This window comes from Engystomops pustulosus, chromosome 4, assembly GCF_040894005.1.
Source record: "Engystomops pustulosus chromosome 4, aEngPut4.maternal, whole genome shotgun sequence".
NCBI lineage: Eukaryota > Metazoa > Chordata > Amphibia > Anura > Leptodactylidae > Engystomops > Engystomops pustulosus.
Window position 1 is genome coordinate 162967115 of NC_092414.1, and position 21434 is coordinate 162988548.

General features: G+C 41.3%; 1 protein-coding gene across 1 annotated transcript in view; it reads right to left on the minus strand.

Annotated features, from left to right (window-relative positions):
* The window catches only part of TP53BP1 (tumor protein p53 binding protein 1), a 54428-nt gene extending 45780 nt beyond the window's left edge, over positions 1-8648 (minus strand). The window contains exon 1 of the mRNA XM_072148367.1: positions 8541-8648. The gene's annotated coding sequence lies outside the window, so the exon portion shown is untranslated. The remainder of the gene's footprint in view (positions 1-8540) is intronic.
* Between the last annotated feature and the right edge of the window lie 12786 nt (positions 8649-21434).

Consider the following 21434-nt stretch of genomic DNA (forward strand, 5'->3'; position numbering starts at 1 on the left):
TGTATATATATATATATATATATATATATGCTTATGTGCGTGTCTGCTTATCCATATGCTTATGTGTGTGTGCATATATATATGCTTATGTGTGTGTGTTTGTATATATATATATATGCTTATGTGTGTGTATATATATGCTAATGTATGTATGTGTGTGTGTATATATGCTTATGTATGTGTGTGTGCATATATATGCTTATGTATGTGTGTGCGTGTATATATATGCGTATGTATGTGTGTGCGTGTATATATATGCGTATGTATGTGTGTGCGTGTATATATATGCGTATGTATGTGTGTGTGCGTGTATATATATGCGTATGTATGTGTGTGTGTGCATATATATATGCTTATGTATGTATGTGTGTGTGTGCATATATATATGCTTATGTATGTATGTGTGTGTGTGTGCATATATATATGCTTATGTATGTATGTGTGTGTGTGTGTGCATATATTTATGCTTATGTATGTATGTGTGTGTGTGCATCTATATATGCTTGTGTGTGTGTGTGTGTGTATATATATATATATATATATATATATGCTAGTGCTTATGTGTGTGTGTGTCTATGTGTAAATATATGCTTATGTGTGTGTGTATATATAATATATAAATGCTGTATGTGTGTTTTTGTATATGGTGTGAATGTATGCATGTGCTGTATGTGTGTACATGCTATACGTGTGTGTATATGCTATATATACTAAATGTATGTGTGTAAATGCTGTATGTACTGTATGTAAACACTGTATGTATATGTTGTGTTTATACTGTACGTATAAGTATACATATGCATACTATATGTATATAATGTGTATGTAGTATACAGTTAGTGTGCAAATTTGAAGTGTATATACTGTATGAGTTTGTATATATGTGTATAAATGTATTTGTTTACATAAATGTATGCATATGAGTGTATACATGTATGTATGTGGATGCGAGTATAGGATAGTGAATGTATGAGTGTAGAACTTTATATGTGTGTATATGTCTGTATAAATTTGCATATATCTTTTAAAGGGGAAGGGGGGCCCCATGCAGAAATCTGCTATGGGGCCCAGCCACTACTAGTTACGCCACTGAGCGCCATGTCATAAAGCTGGAATCATCTCAGACTGGTTTCTTGAACATGACAATGAGGTCACTGTACTCAAATGGCCTACACAGTCACCAGATCTCAATCCAATAGAGCATCTTTGGGATGTGGTGGAACGGGAGATTCGCATCATTGATGTGCAGCCGACAAATCTGCGGCAACTGTGTGATGCCATCATGTCAATATGGACCAAAATCTCTGAGGAATGCTTCCAGCACCTTGTTGAATCTATGCCACGAAGAATTGAGGCAGTTCTGAAGGCAAAAGGGGGTCCAACCCGTTACTAGCATGGTGTACCTAATAAAGTGGCCGGTGAGTGTATATATCACTGGGGGAGACTGTGTATTGCTGGGGGGGGCTGTGTATATAATGCCGTCGGAGGCTGTTTGTGTAATGCTGGGGGACGCTGTGTATATAATGCTGGAGGAGGCTGTGTATAAAATGCTGGAAGGGTCTGTGTATATACTACAAGGGAAGGCAGTGTATTACTGAGGGAGGCTGGATATGTAATGCTGCGGAAAGCTTTATATATATCACTGGGGGAGACTGTGTATTGCTGGGGGAGGCTGTGTATATAATGTCGGGGGAGGCTGTTTGTGTAATGCTGGGGGACGCTGTGTATATAATGGTGGAGGAGGCTGTGTATATACTACTGGAGAAGGCTGTGTATTATTGGGAGAGGCTGTATATATACTAATGGGGAAGGCTGTGTATTACTAGGGGAAGTTGTATATGTAATGCTGAGGGAAGCTGTATATTTACTATTTAGAAAGTCTGTGTATCACTGGGTGAGGCTGTGTATATAATGCTGAGGGAGGCTGTGTATATACTACTGGGTGGAGGCTGTATGTATACTACTGGTGAAGGCTGTGTATATACTACTGGGGAAGGATGTCTATTACTTGGGAGGTTGTGTATTACTGGGGGAGGCTGTGTGCTGCTGAAGGAGGCTGTATGCTGCAGCAAGAGTCTGTTTATACTGGGTACTACTGGGGGTGTCATGCCTCTGTATACTGACTATGGGGGGCTGGATTTTAGTTAAGCTGGGTGGCCTTATACGGAGTACAGGCAGTCCCCAGGTTATGTACAGGATAGGTTCTCTAGGTTTGTTCTTAAGTTGAATTTGTATATAAGTCGAAACTGTATATTTTATAATTGTAGCTCAAGTCAAAATTTTTTTGGTCTCTGTGAAAATTAGATTTTAAAACTTTTGGTCTGTTATAAAAAACATGAATAACTATAAAGCTTAATTGCAGACACATTTAATAACTGATGATCATTGTAGGGCCAAAGTACAGTAAATTACCAACATCCAGGGTGCCGTTTGTAACTAGAGGTCATATGTAAGTCGGGTGTTCTCAAGTACCGTACTGTACCGTATATCATTCCATTTCATAGTATCATAGTTTATACGGTTGAAAAAAGACACTTGTCCATCAAGTTCAACCAAGGAAGGTAAGGGATTGCATGAAGAAGGGATTTAGGGGAAACAATTCTATATAACATAACTATCAATATTATTTAGGTGTAAAATGACATCTAGACCCTTCTTGAAGCTCTCTGCTGTCCCTGCTGTGACCAGCGCCTGAGACAGGCTATTCCACAGATTAATAGTTCTCATAGTAAATAAGCCCTGTCGTCTCCGGTGATTAAACCTTTTTTTCTCTAAACAGAGACAGTGCCCCCTCGTCTTTTGGTTTGATTTAATCTGACTTGCCACCATATTTTTTGTATGGACCATTCATATATTTATATAAATTAATCATGTCCCCTCGTAGTCGTCTATTTTCCAGACTAAATAAATCTAGTTGTTTTAATCTTTCCTCATAACTAAGACCCTCCATACCCCTTATCATTTTTGTGGCTCTACGTTGAACCCTCTTCCAGCTCCAGGGCATCGTTTTTATGGACCGGAGCCCAGAACTAGACAGCATATTCCAGGTGAGGCCGAAACCAATGCCTTGTACAGTGGTAATATTACATCCTTATTACGTCCAGACCACTTTTGATACATGACAAGGCTTTAGAGGCAGCTGATTGACATTGCATGCTGTTATTCAGTTTATGATCTACTAGTACAACCAGGTCCTCTCCCAGATTTACTCCCCCAAGGACAAATGTTGGATGTGGATTATTAGCCCCCAGGTGCATAACCTTACATTTATCCACATTGAACCTCATTTGCCAAGTGGATGACCAAACATTCAGTTTGTCCAAGTCCCCCTGCAATCTATGAACATGCTCCATAGACTGTGTTACACTACACAGCTTGGTGTCATCTGCAAAAATAGACACAGTGCTATTAATTCCTACCTCTATATCATTAGTAAATATATTAAATAGTAGTGGGCCAGTCACAGAACCCTGGGGTACACCACTCATAACTGGTGACCATTCCGAGTAGGAATCATTGACCACAACTCTCTGGATATGATCCTTCAGCCAGTTTTCAATCCAATTGCAAATGATTCCTGCCAAACCAATAGATCTCATTTTACCCATCAGTTGTCTATGAGGGACAGTGCCAAATTCCTTTGCAAAGTCAGAGAACACAATATCCACAGCAGCTCCTCCATCCAGGCATCTGCTCACCTCTTCATACAAGCAGGTCAGGTTAGTTTGACAACTTCTATTCTTAGTAAACCCATGCTGGCTGTCACTTATTATACCATGTGATGTCACATACTCCAGTATATAGTCTTTTACTAATCCTTCCAGTATTTTCCCCACAATGGAAGTTAAGCTTACAGGCCTGTAATTGCCTGGCGAAGTTCTAGAGCCCTTTTTATATATTGGCACCACATTTGCCTTGCGCCAGTCACTTGGCGCCGTACCAGACATTACAGAATCCCTGAAGATTTTAGACAGTGGTACAGCAATAACAGAACTGAGTTCTTTAAGAACTCTGGGGTGTAACCCATCTGGTCCAGGAGCCTTGTACACATTGATTTTATTGAGCTTAGATTGGATCATGTCTACATTCAGCCAGTCTAGTATATTACATGATGCATCACCCGCACTGGCAACACCCACATCAGAAGTTCTTTCTTCTATCGTATAAACAGAGCTAAATCTAAATCTCCTCTTGGTCTCCAGGCACTGATGCCCCATTTTCAGAATACAGGCAGTCCCCGGGTTACATACAAGATAGGGTCTGGAGGTTTGTTCTTAAGTTGAATTTGTATGTAAGTCGAAACTGTATATTTTATAATTGAAGTTCTAGACAAATTTTTTTCTTTTGCCCCAGTGACAATTGGAGTTTCAAAATTTTTGCTGTAATTGGACCAAGAATTATCAATAAAGCTTCATTACAAGCACCTTACAGCTGATCATTGCAGTCTGGAACTATGGTAAAGCATTTAGAGAGCTTCACCAGAGATCACAGTGGGCAGAGGGGTCCGTCTGTAACTATGGGTTGTCTGTAAGTCGGGTGTCCTTAAGTAGGGGACCGCCTGTAAAGGGTCCAACCTGTTCTGACCCATTTGCATTTGCATTGATATACTTAAATTTCTTGGGATTTGTTTTGCTATCTTTAGCCACCTGTCTTTCATTTTGTATTTTGGCTATTTTGATTTCCTTTTTACAGATTTTGGTACGTTTAAATTTGGGAGTATGTGCTGTATATGGGGTGGAGTATTTGCAGGGTGCTGTAGTCCAGGGGGTGTGGTATATATAATTGTGGGTACTGTACGTACCATCATATATTTATATAAAGGCTGAGTTATGTGGGGAATAATAGATAATATATATTTGGGAACACGCTCCTTTATACTGTGGTGATACAGTATATAAGTGACTGTGGTAATTTTAGGGGGCACCATGTGGCTGCATGGAGCTGAAGACATTGTAAAGAAGTCCTCTTGCTGGTGGAGTAGATCATTATCTGTAAGGTACTAGATGTCCCTAATGTCTGTGTCATTAACTGACAACTTGTGTGTCAGGTAGCATCATCGGGCACGGGGGAACGTCATTTCTATCTTCGCCTCAGGAAGCAAAAAGGCTAGAACTGGCCCTGGGCCTAAGGCCCTGCCCCAGGCCACGTTTGAACACACCCTGAGCTTCTAGAGAGTCAACATGGTCTGCCAAGTATACCACCATGTCTTCAGCATATAATGACATCTCCTTTGTAGCACCCACAATTATGGCCGGCATCATTGAGGGATTAGTGGGAATGTGTTCCTGCCCCCCCCCCCCCTGTTTTTCAATCAAAATCGCAGGCAGCAATGTTCCAACTGAGTGACCCAGACGCCACATCCATTGCTTAGGCGACATCACCTGGGTCATAGAGAGGAATACCCTGCACCACATGCATCGGTGCTCTGTAAAAGAAGAGAAGTGCAGGATCATGGAGGAGGCTGCAGGGAGTGCGGGAGATTGAGTATACATTTCTTTACTGTCTTGGGGCTATCTATATACACTGAGGCGGGCGTGTGCTGGGGGATAGCGTTATACACTGAGAGGCATGTGCTGGAGCCTATCCATATACACTATGGGGGCATATGCTGGGGTCTATCTGTATACACTATGGGGGCATGTGCTGGGGTCTATCTGTATACACCATGGGGGCATGTGCTGGGGTCTATCTGTATACACCATGGGGGCATGTGCTAGGGTCTATCTGTATACACTATGGGGGCATGTGCTGGGGTCTATCTGTATACACTATGGGGGCATGTGCTGGGGTCTATCTGTATACACTATGGGGGCATGTGCTGGGGTCTATCTGTATACACTATGGGGGCATGTGCTGGGGTCTATCTGTATACACTATGGGGGCATGTGCTGGGGTCTATCTGTATACACTATGGGGGCATGTGCTGGGGTCTATCTGTATACACTATGGGGGCATGTGCTGGGGTCTATCTGTATACACTATGGGGGCATGTGCTGGGGTCTATCTGTATACACTATGGGGGCATGTGCTGGGGGCTATCTGTATACACTATGGGGGCATGTACTGGGGGCTATCTGTATACACTATGGGGGCATGTGCTGGGGGCTATCTGTATACACTATGGGGGCATGTGCTGGGGGCTATCTGTATACACTATGGGGGCATGTGATGGAGGCTATCTGCAGGGTTGGCTCCAGGTTTCTGTAAGCCCCTGGGTGACAGAGACAGGCCCCCTTGCAGTGAACTCACGTGGCGGCATTTAAAATTCAGAAACTAACATAAACATGTCCTGTTCCCTAAAATATTCCCTAGTTTATCATACCAAACAGCCCCCTTATAGTTAATAAGTCCCACTCACACCCTATGGATTCATTAGATACATCGCTTCTAACCCCATGGATTCCTTATTTACAGCCTTATGTAGGCCTCCAGCAGCTCTGGGCCCTGGCACTTACCAAGTATACCCAGTGCTGGCACTGGCCCTGTCACAGGGGCAGACTGGCAATGTAACCTACCAGGAGAATCCCTCATTGGGTCGACAGCTCCTGCCAGTAGACCCCCCCCCCCGTAGACCCCCCCCCCCCCCCTTCCTCTCTAGCATCTCAACCTGACAGCTGTGGAGAGCACAGTCCTACTCCCGGCTGCTACCTCTCTGTAGCATGAAACTGGGGCGCACAATGATGACATCACTGGGGCTGATCTGGGTTCTTTCCTCTACATTCTGCAGCCGACAGCATAGAGAAGCTGAAAGGAGAGAGCTACAACCCTGTTACTTCAGCTCAAAGGAGACGGTGGAAGCCCATGTTATTGCACGGTAATGTCTTATTTTCCTGTATATGTATCCCATGATCTGTAAAACGCTACGGAATATGATGGTGCTATATAAATAAAGATTTATTTACTAATTATATACAGTGTCAAACAAATTCCTTATAGGGGATGATGTTATCATTTATCAATTGATCAACAGAGTTCCATACAGCATGTCAGTTCAGTTCTCAGTCAGTTCTGGGTTGCTCAGCGTTCGGGCCAGACATTCCAACAAGCACAAGATGCAAATTGGACGCAACAAACTCGCTTGTGGGCTTGTGGGTTTATGTATCTCAGTTAATCATCTCCTTCATGGAAACATAACAGGTGATGGAATTTTTGTGACACCATATATAAATAAAAAATAAATTGTTATCTATATAGCACCATCATATCCTGTAGTGTTTTACAGATCATGGTGGTAAGAAAAATCTCCTTAAGAAAATGAATAAAAAGGAGACCCAATTGTTGTTCTAGAAGCATTTGTGTGCACATGAGTCGTCTGCCATGTCACTCCTTCCTTCCCAAGGTAATCTAAATGCTAATACAAATAGCAACAAAAAATGCTATAAGTAACTAATGATAATGTTATTTTGCCCTAGCAAAATCTATGCCTGTTGGTTAAATCGGACACACTAAATAGGCTATATGTAGCCAATCCAGAAGCCAGAAGAATGAAACGCCACCCCTCCATGGAGACATGAGATGCTGGGAAGAGTATCAATAAGCGCCTCCAGGTTGTCAGGTTTCCCCCAATTGTGCCTCCTTAGTAACCCTGCCCCAGTGACTGGTTCACTTTAAATTTACAGGAGAAGGATACAATAAAGTAAAACTTTTTTTTTACTTTAATACTTATTCCTATATTCATACAACATATGTGCTTATGTTTTTGTTGTTTATTTTTCTCTCCTTCATCCTTTTCCTGATACAATTGTAAGGGAAGCTACACCTCTCCATCCCCAGGATATGGATCAAAGCTCCATTGTCAGCAGTATCAGCAAAATTTCATCTTCTCCTGGAATGATGACTTTCCCTGTTTCTGAATGTATCTGTCCATCATTTCCATAAAGTCATTACAGAGAACAAAGCCCTGTGCTATCCTCCTGCTTTACTGATTCCACATGCATCCCTGGCTTGTTTGTAAACATTCAGCATATTGCCAGAATAAGATCATTGGTATCCTATTTATTTACTGCATGTTATATTCTTATGTTATATGTACATTCGGAGGCTTGTGCTACATAAACAGTGCTGTAGACTTAGATACACAGCAATAGACTCTACTGATTTATAATTCTGAAGAAAATGACATCATCTCATATAGTCTACCCCCAAGGTACTGCAATACTTAACCTGGAAAATAGCTGTCAAGCACAAGAGCTTGGCAGAGGAACCACAATTCATTCTTCCTTATGCAGAGAACAAAGAGCCTCCCCACTACATATCAGGGACAAAGCTCCATTGCCCAATCATTTACATTGTGTGCAAGAGGTATAAAGTTTTGGGGTGTCTGGACCTACCCCATGCCATCTACCACAGCTATGACATAAAACACGTCATAACATCTCTTCTAGATTGAAAATGAATGAAAGGATTACGCAGCAAGGATCACTGCCATTGTAGACTCCTGCATTCTCCAGCCTGTCTCTAGCATCCATAACATAGATTAGGGAGTCTATAGCATGCACCACCCCAGTAATAGCCAGTATGTAAATCTATATGTACTGTACCTCTGTCAGCTTAGAAGATGCAAAAGGGAAGGCAGGAAGGCATGAGAGGAACACGACAGAATGGTTTCTGCAGCTGGAGAAAGCTGCTAATCCCTAGAAGAACGCTAGGGGCGCTGTTCACAGCAGAGGTGGAGTTCTTTGTACTGACATCAGACATGTCATTATTGTTATTAATATTGTTAGCAGGAGATGGCAATTAATGGAAGCAATCATTCCTAGAAAGGTTCCTATCAATGCCCTACCTACAGATTTATCCCTTATGTTTCTTTATTACAACTTGCATATAGTGGAACTGCAAGTGCCAGCAGAGAGTGCGAGAAGTTGTTACATTCAGTGGATTATATCATTTGTAATTATTATACAATTTGTATTTATTTAAGATAAAATGGAAAATTATAATGATAAAATCGAAGAATGACAAGTTACAACCTCAAAGCAATAATATTCCAGACACTTTGCTATGTTGAATGATCCTAAAAGGGATTAAAAGTAACATAACCTCCCTTTATGATCCATTATGAGGCTTACTGGATCCACACTGGTCTCTAGATCCAAATTTATGTGGCTTTTCTTTGATCTTCATGCATTTTCTTCCATCATTTCTTAAAAAAAGACAATTTTATCATTTATTTCTTTAGTGTTTTTTGTATTGGAAAGCCTTTATAAAAATGGTTGAAAAAAATGTAAATGTTTTATTATTTTTCTGTAAAGCATGAGGCGATGAAATATAGCAGCATATAAAGGTACAAGTACAATTTTGGAAATCCTATTATAGAGTTATAGAAAAAAAAAAGAAATCTATTTTTCCCATTGTATCTTATGACAGATCATAAATATAAGGGGTTATACATTGTATATGGTTAATTCTGCATAAGATGATAGACCAGAGAGTTGTATGAAATCCATTTAGACCGATAAGGTACTAAAGTGGAATCTCTGTCTAGGACAAATTCTGCTCATATAGTACTGCAAGAAATATGTTACAGATGATGGCCGTTTCTGACACAGACAGACTGTGGGGACATGCAAATCTTTTCGCTCTTTCTTTCTTCCAGAGTTTTCCAGTTTTGAATATCTGCCCTGAAATGTTGAATGTTATCCTTCATTCAAATAATATTTTTACAGTGAATATTTTTTCTGTATTTTATCATTTAAAGAGGACCTGTCAAAAATCACAGGCAGAATGTGATACTGACAGGCTTCCCCATTACAAAGACCTAATATACAAGAAATGGCATAGACACTCAATAGGTGTCCTTCAGAGCATTATATCATCCGGCTTGACTGAGCCATGCACTGGACACCAAAAGTGGAGCAGAGGGGTGTCAAACTGTGTAGGAGTGGGGGCACACGGAGAAATCCTGCTGGGACAGGAGATGGTTGGACGTGCCAGGCCGACAGAAGATGTCAGAAGAGGAGGTATGTAAAGTTTTATTTTTTTTAAAAACCCTCCCCAGTCCACCTGCTAAGTTTTTAAAATAGTCAGACAACCCCCTTAATGGATAACACCAAGGCTAAGTGTGCTTTAAATGGGCTGTAAATCTAAGCTTTTTGCTAATTATGTCCCGTTCCCATATCCAAAGGGACTGAGTAGACTCTGGGAAGGAAAAATTTGCAGCGCAGCCACATGGATCCGCCAGCTCACTGCCAATAAATACAGTCGTGTGCGCTTAGCCTCAAAGATAGTTTTCTTCTGGTTGTCCTTTATCCAATATATAATCATTTCAGTTTCAGCACCCCTGTCAATGCAAGGGTTAAACCTGGTGTTGATAAACTACCGTAAGTCCCTCTCCGTGCCCTATAGATTCCTTAAGGAGCCTAATCAACTCACTGGGGGTCTCAAGTGCTGGATAATCGTAATGCAGCTGATAATTTTCTGCCTGAGGAGCAATGTTAATATACATAATTGTGTTGACCAATAGAATGTGTTATAATATTGTAATGAAAGGGGAAAGCTGGTTGGATAATGAGCTCCCAGTTCACATGTGAAGTTTATAAAACCCCTTGTGGCTGGAAAGTTCCAGGTCAGTCCTCCCTGAGTTCACTGGAGGAGAGACTAGAAGTCAGACAGTCCAGGGGAGTTCCTGAAGCAGAGGTGTCTGTGCCACGCTGCCCTGACCAACCAGGCCTGTGAGAGAGCACCAGGCCCAAGCAGACCTCCACCATCTGGAGTCTTTCCTACTTGCTGCTTAAGCAGCCAGCTATTCCCTCCAGCCGGAAGCTATCTTACCAGGCTGAGAGCGCTCCTGTGGACCGATATCCAACCAGCCATCTCTACTTAGCTGAAGTATGCTGCTCTTGTGGCTGCTGCCAAGTTTTCAATAAAGGACTGTAAGTTATGCCACCAAAAGTGCCCCATCCTCCATCACCAGGGATCCTTATCCACACATCGGGGCTGCCCCAGGAAGAAACGTACACGTTCAGCCTCTCCCTCCATTTTCTTGCATACACAACCTGCTCAGTATTTGTTTAGGGAATAGCAAAGTGGATATTGATCAAACATTTTGAGTTATTTGATATGTAACTTTATTATGTAAATGTCATTTTGCACATTGTTTTCTTTACAAATTCAATAAACTCATGTTCTAAAAAAAGAAATAATTTCGCATCTGGTCGGAATTTATTTAGGGACAGGGGTTTTAATTACAGTAGTTTACAGGATTTGGGATGTGAATTAATTTTTAGGCCAAGGTTCTATGTTAGGCCTCATGCATACAATCGTATTTGCTGCACAAATGGTGGCTAAATCATGACCCCCATTGACTTATATTGTGCACAGTCACGGTGCATACCACAGGGTGAGTGGTGCACAAAGCCCGTTGTACGTGGTCCTCAAAGTCGGCAAGGTGCAGCAAGTGGCTGACGTCATAGTGTGTGCGTGGCCAACGTGCAGGGAGCTGTCACTGCCGGAGAACAGCAAGAAAAAAAAGGACTGCGGGTGGCATCAGAAAGTACTGACTTTATTTTTTTATAGGCTAGACATACTGAGGGCAGGAGGCTTCATATATGCTGGGGCAGGAGGCAGGCTATGTACTGGGGGCAGGAAGCAGTGTATATACTGTGGCACCTGCTATATCCTGGGATCAGGAGGCAGGCTATATACTGGGGGAAGGAGGCTGGCTTTATACTGGGTACAGTCTACAGTATATACTGGGGACAGGGGGCTGACTATATACTAGGGAGCATGAGCTGGCAGTCTATATACTAGGCGGCATGGGCTGGCTGGGTATATATTGGGGGGCATAAGCTGACTGGATATATACTGGGGGGCATGGGCTTGCTGGCTGTATACTGGGGAGCAGGGGGCTTGCTGGCTATAAACTGGCTGTAGGCTGTGCCCATGAATTTCCCTCCCTAGGCTTATACACAACAGAATGGGCCACATTTACTAAGGCCCCAGCACCACTTTTTTGTTGGACTTTGCATATCCTTTTATGTGAAAACTTCTTGCACATATATTTAAGTGTGTACACACCAAATATTTGTTGCACTCAACTAATTTTTGTTGTGCCTGCTGTATACGGGACACAAAATTCTCCACATAAAGGGGCGGTCCGTGCAACACATTTATCATGCACATTCCGACAGAAGTGGGTCATGCGCCCTAAATTAAAGATGCACCAAATAAAGTTAGCGCACTCTGTCGAGCAGTCTAGGGGGCGCCAGATTCATGAAGAATGTGTGCCACAATTCATGAATCTGGCGCACCCTGGGGGAAAAGAGGGGAAGAATGTTCCTTAGAAGACCACATGCATTCTACATAGACCCATATATAACTGAAGACCCTTTTTCTGTGAAGATCGGAATGAGACTGGTACCAATTTGAGACGACAGGAGATGCCAGCAGTTCTACCTGGCAGCTGGTGGTAAGTATGTGCACTGTGCCATAAGTCATAGTCCTGTGTAACAGATATATTTCATTACTGGTAAATGCATTTTCGTATGCTCATGACAGTACCAGCTTCTAGTGCAGGGAGAAAATACATAGGTATGTGATGGTCGGCTATTAAGGAGTATGGAGGAGGCCAGATTTTTTTTTACATTTACCAGTAAGTAGATTTCAATAAGTCATAAGTGATAAGAAAAAAGATGTGTCATGGCCAGCTATTAAATGGTAGGGTGGAGGCCATATTTTTTTCTTGGACACCTGAATACTGTCTTCAGAAAGCTGTCTACCTGAATCTATAGAAGGTGATTGAGAGAAATCAAAGACAACAGACATCCTGCATTCACCTAGAACCCATACAAGAAGGAGAACCCATTATACAGAAGATGCATATCTCAGCATCTCAACAGCAGCATAACAACACCTGAAGGCATGTAAAAGATATACCACCTGTGCTACAAGTAATTTAAACAGGTTATACACCACAAACAGAGCTAGTATTGTCTCAGTATAGACATTTACGTTGGAATGCTATCTAATATGACATCTATATCTGTTCAGTTGAGTCATCTGCAATGTTAGGTTAAAAAAAGGGATAGAATATGTTTGGGACAGATATTTAAATTTTTTAAGATATTTTTTCGATTTCCTAAAGCTCTTTTAGGTTCTAAACTAGACCAGGTTTAGGTTCTTAATTTGATAAACAAGAAGAATAGTTTGATGGCTTGTGACGAGTGGAGGAAACCAGGTACTGTTTTTCTCTGATTTTAAACAAAAAAACTTGTCATACTGCACCGGTATGGAGGTATCTACCCTATGAATACTGCTTTCTAGTTTATGGAAGGTTACCAGTGGTGGATCGTTTAGTGATGATGAACGTCCAATGGGGCATACACATCTATTTCATCTGTCATATATACCGTATATTCTGGCGTATAAGACGACTTTTGAAAACAGAAAAATTCTCTGGGGACGTCTTATACGCCGGTAATCCCGACCGCCCGCCGTGTATTCACGGCGGCGGTCGGGTCGCGCTGCATGGGGAGGGCTCACGGACTGAGCCCGGCAGCGATGGCTGCCGGCAAAGCTGCCAGCAGCCTCAAAAAGATAGCGGCGCAGCCATCTTACCTGCGCTCGCCTACCTGACGTCATCAGGGGCGGCAATCCGTCTCCATGGTAGCCTCGGGTCTCCCGAAGACCCGAGGCTATTTCTTTTTAACCCCTTCATTACAATGTGCTGATAGCACATTGTAATGAATGAGGAGGAAAATCCCCATATACTGCCATACTGTAGTATGGCAGTATATGATAGGATCGATCAGACAACCTAGGGTTAAAGTACCCTAGGGAGTCTGAAAAATAGTATAAATAAAAATAAAAAAAAGTTTAAAAAAAAAATTATAATAAAAAAACCTAAAATTTCAAATCACCCCCCTTTCCCTAGAACTGACATAAATATAAATAAACAGTAAAAATCATAAACACATTAGGTATCGACGCGTCCGAAAATGCCCGATCTATCAAAATATGATAACGGTTTTTCAATGCGTTTAACCCCGTAATGGAAAATAGCGCCCAAAGTCCAAAATGGCACTTTTTTGCCATTTTGAAAAATATAAAAAAATCTATAAAAAGTGATCAAAAGGTCGTACAGTCTTAAAAATTATATCATTGAAAATATTACTAAATTTCGCAAAAAATGACACCACCCACAGCTCCGTACACCAAAGTATAAAAAAGTTAATAGCGCCAGAAGTTGGCAAAATCAAAAAAATAATTTTTGTACAGGAGGTTTTCATTTTTGTAAATGTATGAAAACATTATAAAACCTATACAAATTTGGTATCCCCGTAATCGTACTGACCCCAAGAATAAAGTAGACATGTCATTTGGGGCGCTCAGTGAAAGACGTAATATCCAAGCCCACAAGAAAATGGCGCAAATGTGTTTTTTCACCATTTTCATTGCATTTGGAATTTTTTTCCCGCTTCTGAGTACATGGCATGGAATATTTAATAAAATAAAAATTTAAGGTACAGTATGGTAACATTTACAGTAAAATGGACGATGGTAATGTTGTTGTTGTATGCCTTATGTTTATGAGCGACAGTTTTCCTGCTATATACCTGCATGTCATAAGAATTTAAATTAAAAAAAGGACCATGTTAAATTCAAATGTTTTTTTTTTTATTTTTACCAGTGTTTTGTATGCGTTGGAAAAGGGGTAGACTTATACGGCGAATATATCTTTAACTCTATATTTTAAACAGGAAAGTAGGGGGGTCGTCTTATACACCAGGTCGTCTTATACGCCGGAATATGTATGCATTTCTTCAAATGGATGTTAGGGACATACAGTAACCCCGGACATTTCATGTACAAAAAGTGTTGGTGGGAAATTAATACATGATGAATTAAAGTATGAATGTCCAGATGAAAATACCCTTTAACTATAGCTATAATGAATGAGGTATTCATTTTATAAATGTGGGTAGCTTCATGGTATTTTTTTTTCCAATTATAAAACATGTTCAAAATGAATAATGAATAATCATAATTTTTAATGTATTGATAGTATCAATACATATTTATTTTTTCAAACAATTATAACCTTTTCATAAGATTAAAGAGTAACTATAAAGGGTTTTTTTCTGCAAATCAATAGCTCTTGGCATGTAAAACAACTTTGCCTATCATCTATGTTACCTATATTCAGCAGTTTCTTTGCTATACCCCTCATATTACCTCATTGCTGCAATGGCTGCTTCCTCTCCATGTGCTGATAAGCCCTATGAGTCTGTAGCTTGTTTACACTTTGTTTCTCAGTGGGTTTCATGGGAGGGGAGAAGCTGTTGCTCCCTACTCACAGAGAAGGTGGTCATGTGATCATGTGTAGCAGAGCTGCATCTATCCAAGACAGTAAATGCAGATGTCTCCTGTGCAGAATAGTGAGGAACAAGATTTCCCTATCAGTCCCTACATTCCAGTCTGTGATTCTACAGAACTTTTCTGTCTGTCTCTGCTCTTTATGCTGCTCACTTCCCCCACCTTGTCATCGGCAGTATCAGCTCTATGTAGATAGGCTATTAACCCTTAGTGCTCACACAGCACAGGCAGAGACCTTACGTACTTATGTCACCATATATATCCTGTATGTGCACTGTTCACTGGATTCACTTGTGGGAAACTAAATAGATTTAAAGCTAAATTACTTTGAGAGAGAACACAAAGCATCATGGGATCTGCGGGCAAGCTAACTCGTCTCAGCTTGAGGACATAGACTGTCAGATATTAGTCTCCGCTCACTCCACCTCTGGTGAGAGAGATTTTTGTCAAACACTTTTAGAACAGAAAATGCCATAACTATGGAAATAAAAAGACGAGCTGCACAAAGTAGGCATTGTTCTGTTTTTTTCAAAGGGGGAATCACATGTAATAATTTGGTAAAATCACTATAGCTTTACAGTTAAGCTTTAACAATGATTGGCTTTAGTGTTGGGGCATCTTCAAAGCTTTCACCTACCCTGCAGTACTACCTGTTCAGTGTAGCCCCTTGTTATCACTTGTCCAAAAACATTTCTCCAGCCTGCTTTCCTCCTTTACCTAAATGTAGGGTTCAAGTGGCAATCTGCCATCAGCCCAGTTGATGGGACACTGCCTTAATATAGAGGTGCATGCCATTCTTCAACAGTGTCCCCACTGCACCTAGATCTGCTATATCAAGCTGCCATGCCTCACACCAACACTGCTACATATACTGTATAATGTAAGAGCCGAGGTCTGGGCCCACAGGTTCAGCGGGTACACGATGCCACACAGATAATGTTCACTTCAAATTCCCAGGATAATGTTTACTGAGTAACAAAAGGAAGTGAGACCTGAGGAAATGTGCAACAATGTATAAGAGAAAGGATTTACAAAGAAATATTGAACAGAGTATTACAACAAACAACACTATACTCCTAGTCCCCACAGTTACTTGAAGTGGGGATAGTCCTGTAAAAACAAGTCTTTTTTGGATCGGTCCCTTGTTGGGGTGCACCTTAAGTATTGCGCAATACTATTTGTAATCCACAGGTAATTGCTGTCTTCTCCTTAGATTACAGATATAGGCCTCGCTCTCCACTTAAGACAGGCCAACTTCTCCAGTGATAAGACGTCAGTGTAAGAGTCCCTTATGTAATTTGTGTATTACTATGTGGTCTCCGTAGGTGCAACTAGCCGTACTTACAAGGCCTTGAGGTCTTTCTTTCAAGTAGTCTCTCTGCCTAGAAGACTTCTCCTGCAATCAGATCACCTCAGACCTCCATCCAGCACACAGCCCTCTGCACCTGCCCAGCACAGCCACCGCTATTCACCTAACTTCCTGTTCTGTGATGATGCAATACAGACGGTCCCCTACTTAAGAACACCTGACTTACATACGACCCCTAGTTACAAACGGACCTCTGGATTTTGGTAATTTGCTGTACTTTAGTCCTAGGCCACAGTGATCCCCGGCAACAGTTATCACAGGTGTCTGTAATGTAGCTTTATTGTTAATTCTGGTTCTTATGACAATCCAACATTTTTAAAATCCAGTTGTCACAGAGACCAAAAAAATTTTGATTGAGGTTACAATAATAAAGTATACAGTTCCAACTTACATGCAAACTTAAGAACAAGCCTGCAGAACGTAACCCGGGGACTGCCTGTATTTTATTTTCAAAACTGTCCAGAATGTCCCAGTAATTACCTACAATAAGACTTTACAGCCCAGAACAATGGGGCACATTTACTTACCCGTCTCTGCTCAATCCCCGAGGTGCGTTGTCTGACGATCCTGCACAGCTGTCGCGATTCACAAAGATCGTGCGCCCCGAATGTGACGCTTTCCCGCTCAGGTCCGCCGGAGTTCACCTTTTTCTTCCCGGTGCATGTAAGTACAAATTTAAATGTTAAATCCCGCACGTTGTCCGAATCCGTCAGATCGTATGTGGCCCCCCCCCCCCCCCCCGATTAGTGTCGCATGAAAGCCAACGCGATTGCGACAGAATCTGATTGCGTGCAACGCAATTCCCTTGCGCAATCCCTGAAAACGTCGGAAAATGCAACGAAAATGCAGCCACTGGACTTTAGTAAATAAGCCCCAATATGTACATATATTTACATTAAAACATGTGCTGTACTTATGGGCAGTTGGTTACTTTGCTGCCACCCACTGATCAAAGTTTGTTACTACAGATGCATCGCTATTAAACATCACACTGCCACCAAGCTTTACTAAAGAAGATTTGCTACATCAATTCTACTATACTAAGTTTTTCTACATCAGCTCTGCTACAACAAAGCCCCACTTAGGTTTGCAACTAGTTTTCTATATAATGCACCTCTGCATAGGCTCTGCATTGTGCAGCCAGCTACACTTGCTGCTCCAGCCTGCTACGCAGCTCACCTGCAATCTTATCAACCGGGTCAGTATAAGGCCGCATTCACACGACCATTTAGGGGACTTATTTGTGGATGGAAAAATGTCCCTCGTAAGTGGCTATGGCGCCCCTGCACGTTACGGTGAGCACAACGCCGCATGCCCACCCAGCCGTAGCATAAGTGGGTGGGAATGCACCCTAACGCTTTCATCACATCATGTCTTTTGTATATGCAATGAGAACATCCAAAAGATATTTACTGGCAGACGGAGGCATCGTTTTTTGCCTACGCCTGCACAGTTTACGCTGAATACTAGAGAAGACACAAGATGGAAAGACACAGCGAACTCCCTGGCATCTGCTTAGTATATAATAAGGGAGGTCACTTTTATAAGGGAGGACATTACTAGGGGGCGACCCCCTGAACATCAGTCGCATTTAATTATAAAGCCACTTTCAGGGGGAGGAGCCGAACTAGAAATATCCTACTGTAAGAACACATTGGGATACATATAATGGGTAAGTTTTTCTTTTATCTTTTCCCGTATTGATTTGCTTATTAATAATCTTATTGATTAAAATTTCTTATCTACACTATGTATTTTTAACCGTCAAAATTAGATTAGATATTACAGAAGTCATGATAATTATAATTTGTGTAGTGGTGTGAATTCCACAGAGTAGCTATATATTGCAGTATAAATATACTGTATTTGGTTTCCCTTGATGATTTGAGTTACTGAACAACATGTGATTTGCCAAGTGCTAGCCTAGTAATCAGTTATTCCCAGGTATACATATGCTCAGTTTTTCTTTATACTTTGTGTTTAAAAATGTACTGCCATATTATGCGATATGTGTGATATATACGTGATCATTTCTAATTTTATGTTGTTTTCTGCATTATATACTTTTTTATTTTATCTTTGTGCTAATGGACACAGCTTTCTTTAGTTGCTGCAACGACAGGTTTACAGAATACAAGAAAACTATTATTTTAAATAAGTTATTACCAGTCAGATCAGTTTGTAGTTTCCATTTTGTTTTTTCGGTTCCTATGATAGATTCTGTGATTCTGTGTTATCCCCTTCTCCCCAATTCCTCACTGCCCCTGTACAGAAACTGCACTGGCACAGTTACTTGTATCTTTGTTGTTGAATTGGTTATTACAGCTCAACTAATCACTGGATTGGAGAGATCATAACTTTGTCAAGTGATTTAGTGGGTATCTCTAAGCATTTCCTAACTTTCCTTTCCTAGGTTCAGGAACCTGAGCAGTTTTTATAAAGTAGCAGCAGAGGTTTTGGGAGCAGTAAGTGTCATTTTCCTATGTTTGGCATGTTCAGCAATTATAAAATATGTTCATGCCTTTGGAAAACCACTTTATAGAGGACCTGTCACCCTAAAAAACGCATTAAGAGCTGCTTACTTAAGTAACCAGCTCCTAGCGCCACCCCATTTATAGCAGTGTTAAACTGCTATCTTTATCGGAATCCTCAGAACGCCGGACCAAGCTCACATCGGTCCAGGGTATTCATGAGGGGGTTGTTTTTTAGGCGCTGCTTCTTCCCCGGACCGCCCCTCCCATGCCATAGGCCGGCAGTGACTCCTGGGCTTCATGCGGCAGTCACCGCCTCCTTGGACCCCCTCTCATGAATATGGCGTTCTGAGGCTATGCCTGCTAGCTTTATCGGAAGGTTCTGATTATTGGAGGGTTCAGATAAAGCTGGCAGTTTAACACTGCAATAAATGGGGTAGCACTACAAGCTGCTTACTTTGGTAAGCAGCTCTTAGTGCGTTTTTTTAGGGTGATAGGTCCCCTTCAAGGTACATTTCCGGAGGATACATTACAATGACAGTACTTGCTTTGCTAAGAAATAAAACCAGGACAGGTGAAAGGAGGCAATGATGCATCTAAAGACTAAAATTAATGAAGGAATGCAACTTTTGAAAGGCAAGTAAAAATCATTCTTCCCTGTCAAGAATCATCTAACCATCAAACGTATGGTCCTATAATTTCTATGAATGTCCTGAATACTGGTCTCCTCACTTTGGAGCATGTCCCAGTTACTGTACTGCATTTCATGCAGATTGCGACTTATTCATGTTACTGTTTGCAGCCTCTAAGCGGTGCTGTGGTGCTAGGTTGTAGATACACTTCTCCATTAGCTTATGGGCAATGACTTTCTCTTTGTGTGCCCAATACAAACATGTTATCCGTATAACAAATTCCACATGTTTACACAATGTTGATTAAAAATTATCATTCATCATTTTTCAAATTTATTTTCAAATTAAATGTCCATTGTGCCTATTTAATTTATGATTGATGGAAAATATTGTCTAATGTAATTTTTTCTACAGCTTTGGGAATGGAAAATGATCCCTTTGCAGGTATGGTTGGGATGTACAAATACAGTGATACTGATACATAATAGTAATCCTTCAGCCTGGCAGTTTATATAGAGTTATTATTGTCCATTTAATTTTCAGGTCTGTTGCAGAATGAACATCAATCAATAAATTTGTATATTAACTTGCCCAGGGGCGTTGCTAGGGTGGAAAAAGATCCGGGGCACGGGCCCCAATGCATTTGTATCAGACTTTCAGTAATGCCCCCTCCTGTACATACAGTAACTCCCTCACATGTGATTGTGCCAATAACAACTTTACTGAGGGGGCTACACAGCTACAGAAACTCCTGACTTACATCCAGTGACTGCAGGTGACATGTCCACTTCATTATTAGGGTGGTGGAACTCGTGACGTTTTGAAACGGTTGTTAGTCCATTTTTAGTCAGGCGTTTTCAGTCCGTTAAAAAACGCATGCGTTTTTGAAACCGCATCTGTTTTTGTCCGTTTTACCAATTATCTTAATTTAAAATGGATGCGTTTTCTAAAAACGGGTTCAAAATGCCACATGTGCAACCACCCTTGGATTCGGCATCACCACGTCTCCTTTCTGTGGACTTCACCACACAGACATCTTATGTCCTTCATTATCCCAAAATCTTCGTTCTCCGAAGTTGCGTTCACATGTTGCAGTTACAACTGCATTGCAATCAGTTTTGAGGTGGTTCTAGGTGCAGTTCAGGTGCAGTGAAGAACATTTGTGGAACAGGTTTCCCCTTCAAACTCAAATTCACCAGTTCATGTCTTTCACGTGTTAAATTAACATAACTGCACCTAAAACCACCTCAAAACTGATTGTGATGCAGTTGTAACTGCAACGTGCGACTGCACCCTGACAGTGTTGTTCTGCTGCTGCCCCTAACACTCTCCCAAAATACTGTAAGGGTGATGTCACACGTGGCGTTTTGAACACGTTTTTGGCCGTTTTTAAGCAGTCCATCAAAAATAGTATCAGTTTTTGACCAGTTTGAATTTAGATAATTGGTCAAACCTGTCAAAAACGGATGCGTTTTCAAAAACGGACTGCTTAAAAACAGGCCAAAAACACGTTCAAAATCACCCTAAGGCTGTGCTCACACGTGACACTTAAACAAATACAAGAGACCAGGCGCTCGTTATTCATCACATAATCATCACTGGAAACTCATGTGAGATCAAACCTAGGCCCTTACTGCTGCCACGTGTGAA